Here is a 6954-nt window from a genome sequence, read left to right on the forward strand (position 1 = left end):
AGCGGTGCAGTTTCGGACTTTGGACTTTAGATGTGTTGTTTAGTAAAACAAACGAAAGGGTGATCTAACTAGCCCTTCTGCAGACGCGACATCCATCGCCTTCGATTTTTATGACGAGCGGAGGTCCTCCACTCAAAGCACTTACGTCACTATCTTGTGCCCTACACAAATTTTGTATTACTGTGCACAGTTCTCTGTAAAAGAAAACTTGAGCTCCCGTGTTGACGCCCGGCGTTCTAGTTATCGCAGTTGTACAATCAATCGAGTTCGGGCACTCGTTAATCTGCCTGTCAGAAGGCAGTTCCGTCAACATCTGACGAAGCTGTTGCCAAACGACATCACTCACTCCATTCGAATATAATGTCACCATTAGGTCATTAACCAGTTCCCTATCACGCGGTACAAGGCCGGCAAGTGTTCCGTTACCGTCCTTCAGCGTGCTCGCGTTATGATTCACGAACACGTTATATCCGAGACACGAAATTTTATGGAGGACTTCCTTGATGTCGCGGACGTGTAACGCCCCTATGTCAAGTCCATATTCTGCAAGCACGTCTTGCACGGTGTTTTTTACGTAGTAAGCAGCATTTCTCAACTGCCGACAGTGTGTTCGCTTGCACCCCTCTCCAACCTTTTTGCATGTGTTAAGCCCCGTGGGATTAGTTAGGGAATCCAACAGAGCGTTAGGTTTGGAACTCAGCTCTTGCAACTGAATTAAGCATTGTCACCGCTCTTTGGTTCACTGGCTACCAATATGCTACACTTCTGCTGCTTCCGTTGGGAAGGTTTTCTGGTTCACATCGAGTGATTGCCCTTACAAAAAGAAAAAAAAAAGTAGTCATTCTACAGAAAACCTATGCACCTCCTGTTCCCCTGCAGAGCAGCCTATGTGTAGCCTATGCGCAGACTTTCTATCACTCCCTGTGTCCTTTCTATAGGAAATTGGTACAAACCTTTCTGTAGAAAAGCTGTGGTCAACTTGTGGGCCAGGGTGGCAAAAAATAGTAAGAAGTAAGAAGAAGTAACTTCTCACACAAAAGCGTCACTTGATACAATGGAATAGCTTTCGAAGTATAAATACAGTGTTTCATTGAAATTTTTGGGCTATAATAATTCTGAGACTTGTATAAGGCAAAAGAAATTGTTTCTGCAAGGATACCCAAAGAAACACCCTATTGAAAAAAGCGACATCAGGCCTGATGTTATATGGGACGCATTCCTGATGCTGATGTTAACATCAAAACTAGCTGATGTCGACACCAGAGGTGCCTCGATGCTGATGTCGACATCAGAGGTGCCTTGATGCTGATGTCGACATCAGAGGTGCCTTGATGCTGATGCCGACATCAAAGGCGTTCTGATGCTGATGATGACATGACGTCTACCTGATGTCGTTATGACAGCCTCCCTGATTGGCTGGGTGTGCTAAGTGGCAATTTATGCAAGGAACACCTGTTTGTTCAAGAAAAAGTTTTAATTTTTTCTACGCAACTGGCTGGCCTTTTCGTTCAGGCATTTTATGACAAATCTGTTTGTTTTTTTTTCTTCGTCCTTTGGCAGCTCTCCCTGCTCCTCTCCTCTCATTCTCTTGTAGTGAGTGAAGGAGTCTGAAGAAAAGAAAATAACAATGAGCTCTTACATTCAAACGTCTGGCAAGCAAGATAATTTGTGTTACTCAGATACACAGTGATGCACCACGTATCGTAACGTCACAGCAATGTGCGCTTCATAGGTTCAATTACTGCATAAAAGTCAAACCCTTCGTGCCACTGACTGTTGCTTGTCAATTTGGCTGGTAATGCTGCTAATTTCAGCTGGCACATGAGTAAACTTTTCCCCCTCATTCTTACGGCTAAAGTTCAGGGACCACCTTGCAATCGTGGTCGTCATGTAATCGTGTAAATACGATAAGTGGCAGGAAGCTAGTTCGGCACCAGTGTTGCAGATTTGGAACCACAGGTGTGATTTAAATCTGGATTTAGGCTCCCCAGAAACTGGATGGATGGATGGACTTGATTTGGACCAACGTTCTCAGCAGAATTTGGATTGCATCCACATTTTTTCCAGGGATACGGTTGAAATCGAAGTTTCTTCGGGGGACTTGAATTTGGATTTGGATTTGAGTAACTGTTTCAGGGCGTATATGGACTTGGGGCGAATCACACCCACACAAGATTGTCGCAGTCTGCTTCCCTCCACCTGAAAGCATAGCACGCAGGGACCTCGATGTGCTGAGCCTCCACTGGGCAACACGACGGCACTCCAGGATTTTATAACGGATTTGGCAAGTTCGGATCTAAGTGCGGATTTGATTTAGCGTGGAAATTCAAATCACGATTAAAAACCGATTTGATCTGACGAGTAAAGATTGACTTGATTTGGATTTGATTTAAATCCGATTTGAGTGGACAAATCCGCAACACCGTTCGGCACACACCCCTCTGGGATCTCGAAAGTGAAGCACTTAGGTTCGCTGGGGAACTCACACTCCAGACAGACTTTCATCAGAGATGCAAGGATTGAGATCGACGGACACATCCTGTTGCCTCTCTGATGCCATAGGCTTGCCAGTGCATGTATAGGCAATACTTGAATCAGGTGATTGGTGACATTTGTCTCTCATGGAAGAAAACAAATTAAGCCTTACCGGCAATAGTGGTGCAGTGAAACCTCCTTAATACTAAAGTCACTTGAAATATGTCAATATTAACCTACGGTTACTTTTCAAACATAAGAGTAACAAGGTCAAGTACAAGAAATGTTTTCAACGCCTTCAAGATGTGGGGTAACAGCGATGTTGAATACTGTGAGCGTATAACAGTGACAAGATGGCATAAGTGTAGACTAGATAAGAAACTGTACTGTACACCATCCTTTGCCATGCAAGCCGTTCCCGAATCTCAAAGTTATGCCCCTGCAAATATTTTTGAAAACTGCAGAACTGTCGACTTGTGAAAATAAATATCTCACAAATAATAACAGTAACCGCTTTTTGACTCCAACCACTATTGTCGATAACGCTTCAATTATACCCAATCTGAGGTGGGCACAGTTGCCGTAGAGCTTACCGTGGATTGCAGCAACCTTCTGGGGTGTCATAGGGAGCTGCGCCGAGACTTTGCCTTCAGCCTTTGCACGATTGGGGAGAATACCGTGCACACTCCTAGCACTGAGAGCATCTCTCCCCCAAATCGCTACCGCCATCTTCTTTACAAACATGCTCTCATTGCCTTCTCTGAAGATTACGTCCCACGTAGATTTTGGCAGCCAAACACCACGGCCAGCATGGACCTTGAGTGATAAGAATTTGTCAAATCAGTAACAATCCAAAACACTGCGGAATAGTGGAGACAAACTACGTTTGTATTAAGCATGACTTTCTGTTCAAGTGTGATGAACGTTCGTATGGTTTTCGGTGGATTCGTTGGTAAAAAATAGAGAAAGGAACTGCATGGAAAGGTGGACACAAGTCAACCTACTACTACACTGAACGTGAAGTTAATCTTTCACAGTTATGGTGCTGATATCATTTGACTTGACTCAATGTTGCCTGCAAATTGTATAAGTGGGGCATTTTCCAGAGGAAATGGTCAGGAGAGCTAGGTACTCACATTTCGGCAAGATACGAAGAGAGACAGGGAACGACACAACCACAGCGTTCAGCGTGTCGTCCCGTCTTTCTTCGTGCTCTGCCGTAATATATGCCTCTAACCCAAACGGATGGTAACAACTGGCTTAGTAACAAATCACATTTCACACTGTCCATGATGGACCCACAACAGCAGACAACGTCGAGCGGCACGTGCAAGGCGAACTGCTCTAACCACGTGGTCCGATGCACCTCTAACTCAGTACGACAGATGGCGTTATCGCCGGTCACCCAGCGCGTGCTCGGCTATTTTTATCGGGGCATGGGAAAGGGGCGAGATTCACCTCCTGTCTTATTCTTACTCCGTGAGTGGGACATAGTGCCACTGAAAACCACTTGCTGTAAAAACTTGAGGTTCATTGTGATGGATAAGGTAACAACAGCTAAAAATCCCAAGTTTGCCGGCAGATTTGTATACCACGTGTCCGACGAAAATCTCCGCAGCCCATTGTATGAATAGATCGATAAACGGAAAACTGAGGCGCTGTTAGCAGTATCTGAGTTAGAAACAGGTTCTACACCACGAGCAGAACCTGTTTCTAACTCAAGTACCACAATGATCGCCTCAGTTTTCCGTTTATTGATCTATTCGTACAATGGGCTGCGGAGATTTTCGTCGGACATGCAATATACCATTGTACTCCAATAGCTCGATGAATACAATGCAAATATGCCTGAAATTACCCGATTTTCACTCACACGGTGCTAAATTAAAGAATTATATCCCGAAATACATCCGAATTTCGAACTGAAAATATCCCCCGATATTTACCCCCGAATTTGGCAAAGAATATGACCCGAAAAAGGCAAGCGCTATCTATCAGTTGCTGCTTTGCTCCCAGTAGCAGTCGAAGCAGAGTCCGTGTTCCTGGCATGCAGCAACAAGCATGCCGATCGCAAAGGCCACACCACCTCGGAATTTCGAAAAAAGTGTGAGCATTCCACGAGTAAATATGGAACATGTGCATGTGATGGGACCTACTAGAGGAGGCAAATTATCCAAATTAACTGGGGCTCAACAAACAAGCTTTTATTGTAATACTTGCCTCCCCATCTGGTCGAGTGAAACCAAGTGGAGAGCTGTCGTCTGCCAACAGTTCAGCTTTAGCCCGTGGTTGCGGCATGACCTGCACTTGCTGTAGAGCCTCAGGCTGCGACGGAGCCTGAAGTGGCTGCTGTTGAGCCTGCAGCCGTGATGAAGCCTGAACTTGAGTCCGGGCCTGAAGCTGCGTTGGAGACCAATCCTGAGAGCAGGGATCTGGGGAGGAAAACAAATTTTGACGTCATACAATAACCGAGGAACCCATAGGTGTCTCAAAGGCCACACATCTGTGGTGTTGTGAGATCAGGGCATAAGGTAGGTGGACAAGCATTGAACAAGGTGAGCTGAACACACATCTTCACTGGCTTACATCTATCCGCTAACTCAGGATCGTTCCTCCACCATCATAACCGCTCTCGCCATGCCCTACTGCCAATGAATATCAATGACTTGTGACTCATGGCTGTGAAGACACAAGGTGACAAAGCTGCGGCAAGCCACACCGCACAGACACGCTGTGATCGGGAAATATTTTTTCACAAGATGACCAGAAATAATTTTCCACTCATTTTACCCCCAAAATGCTTCCCAAGTTCGGTCCTTCATATATGTAAAAAAAAAAAAAAAATCGAAGAAGTCGACCGGTTCAACCTGCATGATCTCACGTGGAATCACCCAGCTCTGAGCTTTATGACAAAGTTGGGGAGTTGGCCTACCTTCTGCATCATGTACTGAATCTAGGCTTTGAGTATCTAAGTGTGCAGCAGCTGTCGACGTAGCCATATGTGTCTCAGCCTCGCGCATCACATCAAAGGCTGGTGGCGGTGGTGGCACTAATGGCTGGGCTTCTTGCACTGTGTTGCCGGCTCTTGCACGGTGGTTGTTTTGCATTTCTTTCTCTGAAAAGACAACAATGCCAAGCGTAAAACAGTTTTCTGTCGCTGGTCGCTACGCAGATGGGCCAAACACAGTAAACCCTCAATAGCTCAACCCCCCCCCCCCTATATCCACAACCGTTTGTTTGAGCTAAGCAGTAATATGACTTACTGAATGCATTTTACATGATCTGCATTTTAAGCATACATTTCAACTTGTCCGATTTTGACTTAAAGGGAGTTCACTGTAAGTACACAAACCACTCCGGGATAGCAGTAATCATGTGCATATCATTACCACAAGTCATGATATACAGCACCAACCTGTTTCAAAAATGCGTGAGCAGAGGGCAGTTTGAAGGTAAAAGTTTCGCTCCTTCAACGTGTCCCTCTCTTGTACAACACGGTTGTACTTTTTTCGCAATGCCTTTAGCTCTGCAGCGAGCGACTGTGACGACTGATGTTGGATTTCATGCACCAGTGCGGACTCTTCAGCTGCTTGAACAGTGCGCCTCTTCTTTTTCGTTGTGGCGTGAGCCTTCTGAAAATAGGTGGAACGCCATCAACATGGAATCGATACTGCACAAAGGACACCGTACGGAAAATGAAGCAAAAAATCTAAAACAAGTAATTGACACGCACCCAAGAGTCAGCCACTGTCATGCTAGCGAAGCCTTCGCCATGCCAGCTGCTGCGCTTGTACCATTTCCAAGCTTATATTTGCACTAGCTGACTTACTACGTAATCGAAGCTTAATATCATGCACATTCACTGGCGCAAGACTCACCTTGTGCGGTCTACTTTGACTACTTGATCCCAATGTTGACAGAGGTTTCCTCTTCCCATTCTCCATCCATCCCTGCAGTTCCTCTCTCGTGTCTGAGACAAAAGATAAAGGAAGTAAGGCACACAAAAATTTAACACCGATGAGCAAGAACAACATAGAACGCCAGCGACAGAGCCCAGAAATCACATCCGCGAAAGGTACTATACCACATGGCTTGATGAAGAGAAGTGTTATCGATGGGCTTCAAGAAGGAATTGTTTGAACAATCGCCACCAACAGAAGTCGGTACTGAGCCATTGACGAGAAATATGTGAAAGAAAATACTCAGTTTAAACAAACGTATGCCATGCTCTATTAAGGATTTCGTCCCGTGGCACAACAACAGGCTTTGGCCAGAGTTCTTAGACCTAGGTCAGTGAACTTTTTGTCTGTGTAACCTACTCTAGCCTAAGCATGGTATTGGTGAAAAGGTTTCTGTCCTTCGGTTAGCGCTTACACTTGACGTTATTCTCTTTTCCGGCTTTGGCCGGAGTTCTTTCTGTCTTTCTACTCTATCCCAGGCGTGGTCAGGAGGAGGCCTCGAATAAAAGTATGCGGGTTA

At 45.4% G+C, this 6954-nt stretch overlaps 1 long non-coding RNA gene across 1 annotated transcript; it reads right to left on the reverse strand.

The window, feature by feature from the left end:
• Positions 1-5306: 5306 nt before the first annotated feature.
• On the reverse strand, positions 5307-6429 carry LOC135374656 (uncharacterized). The gene is made up of 3 exons (XR_010417054.1): positions 6354-6429; positions 5891-6107; positions 5307-5590 (listed from the first exon to the last, which is right to left on the reverse strand). It is a non-coding gene; the product is annotated as an uncharacterized LOC135374656 (long non-coding RNA).
• Between the last annotated feature and the right edge of the window lie 525 nt (positions 6430-6954).

This window comes from Ornithodoros turicata, unplaced genomic scaffold (genome assembly GCF_037126465.1).
Source record: "Ornithodoros turicata isolate Travis unplaced genomic scaffold, ASM3712646v1 Chromosome93, whole genome shotgun sequence".
NCBI lineage: Eukaryota > Metazoa > Arthropoda > Arachnida > Ixodida > Argasidae > Ornithodoros > Ornithodoros turicata.